Source organism: Polypterus senegalus, chromosome 1 (genome assembly GCF_016835505.1).
Source record: "Polypterus senegalus isolate Bchr_013 chromosome 1, ASM1683550v1, whole genome shotgun sequence".
Lineage (NCBI taxonomy): Eukaryota > Metazoa > Chordata > Cladistia > Polypteriformes > Polypteridae > Polypterus > Polypterus senegalus.
The window spans coordinates 88,287,242-88,290,715 of NC_053154.1; positions in this window are offsets into that span (position 1 = coordinate 88,287,242).

The window sequence follows — 3,474 nt, forward strand, 5'->3', positions numbered from 1 at the left end:
TTAAAACTTGAGACATTTCTATTAAGTTTTATAGGACAGAGTCCAAAAGTTTAGAGCCAGTTGAGTTCTTCAGGAACAAAATGAAAAAATAAACTAAAAAGACAGGGTGAGTATCTGTAAGGAATCATATAATGGGATGTGCCAGAATAGTCAGAGAGTCTGTACAGAAGACCTGGAAAGCAGCAAATATATCAATTTGATCTCTTAGAGCTGAGTTTACAGAGGTCCAAATCAAACACGAGCATGTCTGGGGGCTTATCAGGTACACACAGGACACTAGAGCGTAGTTTTGTTTGTAGTCATTAGATAAGCTTGATATTCTACTAGTGTGATTGGGGGTCAGGTAGCACACAGCCTTGCTTTAGTGTCTGGCTCTTATAAATGGGCCGGTAAGATGGGGTGAGGCTTTCAAGATGGGGAGAACAGAATGGAAGTTCACCCAAGACCTTTAAAAATTGTAAAGTTCCATCTGAGAGGCCAATGTATCATTGTATCAGTTTGGTATTGAAATATTTTTTTGTATTGTTCCCTTTTTCTTTGGCCTTCACGTGATGCATATATTATTTTCTTACATCCATTTTAATTTCAGATTATTCCTTTTTTTCTCTTACACCTGCTTTGTGCTGATTCAATTTTATTCCACTCAGCTGAATATGACCTTCAAATATGCTGGTATGGTCCTCTGAATTTACAGCATTTCTAATGGGTGTTTTTATGGTCTCAAATTCAAATTCAGACTCAAACTGACATACATGAGAAAAAATGAATTACCAGTGGATTAATAATTAATTAATCCTGCTAATATTGAATACACATGAATATACATTGGATAAATGTAAAAAGTTAAAAATTCCTCTGAGTAACTTTGTTATCCCTAAGTGTCTGATGATGTGTTGTGTTTGCAGGGTCCAACCTCATCCATCAGGCTACGGCTGACACAAGCATGTTGGGTTACAGAGCTGAGCAGCCTGATTATTTTCCGTTAATATGGTTTTCAATCTCCGTGTATTATAAAATTGTAATGTATTTTATTCGTATTAGCCATCTGGTCGATGGCTTAGGTTATAGACTGCAAAAATGAAACTTTGTTTTTCAATTTGGAAATATTTAGCTGGAAAAGTGTTTAGCACATTATCCATTCTTGGGGTTAGTGTGCTACTCTAAATTGGCTCACTCTAAGTGTGTGTGGGTGCATGCATGTGTAACTGTACCCTGCCATGGCTTCATAACCACAGTTGGCACCCTATAATACTACCCCGGCACATGTGACCTTGAATTACATAAGTGGGCTAGAAAAGGATGGCTGGATGGATGATGTCATTCTTCAGTGTTTTGTAATGTCCGTTTTTGTGAATGTTTCAAGCTACTGGAACACTGGAAATCAGTAACGATTTAATATAATAATAATCATAAGACAATTAGCTGCTTGAGGGGGCTGCTTTTGAAATATAAATTGAATAAGTGACACTGTGTGAGACGGGTCCAGCTGCAGACCTCTGCAGCTCTGTGAGTCAGTAGCTCCGCTAAGCAGCCAATTGGATTGCAGGTTTTTGTCACCTGGTTCTCTTGACTTGAGTCAGATAACCCCCACCCCTACCACACAAACCCCAATCTTATCCATAGTTTAACCAGGTGTTATACTGACATATTATATAAAGCAACAACCTCCTTAATGGAGTAGAGTTCTGGAGGTCCGCAGCTAGACTATATTGCACTGTGTACATATTTGCAATGGCATAGTATGTAACACTCTTCCAATACATGTACCCTGGGAATATCCTGCTATTAACAGGCTAATAATAGGCAAACCTGTTTACACTTGCAAAGCAACACTAGCAGTCTTTCTTTTAGCCTGTCATTATGTCTTACAAAAGACTTTTTAAAGTAGTTAGCCTATTTCCTCCTGCATTGATAAATTCACCACTTCAGCAGTGCTGGTATTCAAGCCCTGGCGTCTCGACTTTGGAAATGTGCCACTTTATTGTATACATATGAAAAATACTCCTCACTTTGATTCAAGGAGTCAAATGCTAGCAAGTAAACTGCACAGAAGAATATGTCTCAGTTTAGATTTGCAGTTTTTGGTCTCTCACTCTGCCTCTTTATTTACATATCAGATAAGTTACAGCAGACCTGCATACACAAGCCTAGCAAAAGTCCATACATCACAGAAAAATAAAAGTAAACTTAGAAAAATGCAATAAATTGCCTTATGGTTATTTAATCGCACTATTCCTAATTATGTCCTTCTTTCTCTTTGTCTAAATGGAAAGTGCTATTTTGAAAATTATTTAGTAGTTTGTAACATGTTGATCAGCACTAATAATAATAATTATAAAAATCAAAATCTAATGAAGCAGAGAGGAGAAACAAACATGTGACTGTTTCTCTTTCTCTCTCTCACACACACACACACGCACACACACACACACACATTCCCTCCCTACCTCCCAGCTAACGTTCATTGGCTCCTTTCCATCTTGACATGAATCACTCCTCCTCCTCCTCCTCCTCCTCCTCCTCCTCCTCCTCCTACCACATGTCCTCCTCCCATTTCAGCTGCTTCATTCTCCATTTTCTTTTTTCTCATTCAGTACTCCATTTGACAAGCTGAATTTCTCTTAACAAATAACCTTTCATGTTTTTTAACCGGAAGTTTGTTTTACCTCTGGTTTTCCATCGCTCTCTCTCTTCTTCTCTCTGTCCCTTTTTCAATTCTGTTGTGCTTTATTGACAATACATTCTGTATTGCCAAAACATTACAAATCGCACAGAAAGGCTGATTCATAAAGAAATGTAACAAATATTCCTGTAACCTTCCTTCTTTAAACTTTTTTTTTACTCTGTGTGTTACTTTTATAAGTCTGACAACTGGTTTTGGATGATTTATTTGAGCTATGATTTTACTTATTACAACAAAAGAGAAATGGCTTTATGGGGAGACTAAGGATATTAACTCTGAACACCAAATCTAACCATTTCAAATGTCACTTATACTGTACTTTTTGTGTGCAGAAGGTCACTTAATAATACGAATATAGCTGACATCTGCAGCCCTCAAACTAATTTACTCTAGCTGTAATGGCTATGTATTTAATGCTGTAAAAATTTTTATAACAGTAGTCAGTGCTTTTCCCTCACTCCCGCTTCAGGTTACTGTTTATGTGAAGGCTGTATACTGTCCCCTTGTCTGAGTTTTATAGATAGATAGATAGATAGATAGATAGATAGATAGATAGATAGATAGATAGATAGATAGATAGATAGATAGATAGATAGATAGATAGATAGATAGATAGATAGATAGATAGATAGATAGATAGATAGATAGATAGATAGATAGATAGATAGATAGATACAACACTCTTAAAACGTTTTGGGGGGCTTTACCTTCCTCATATAGTGAAGGGTCCAGTAGTCTTTCTCAGACTGGTACATTTAAAAGCAAATTGAATCACAACAAGGACAACAGTA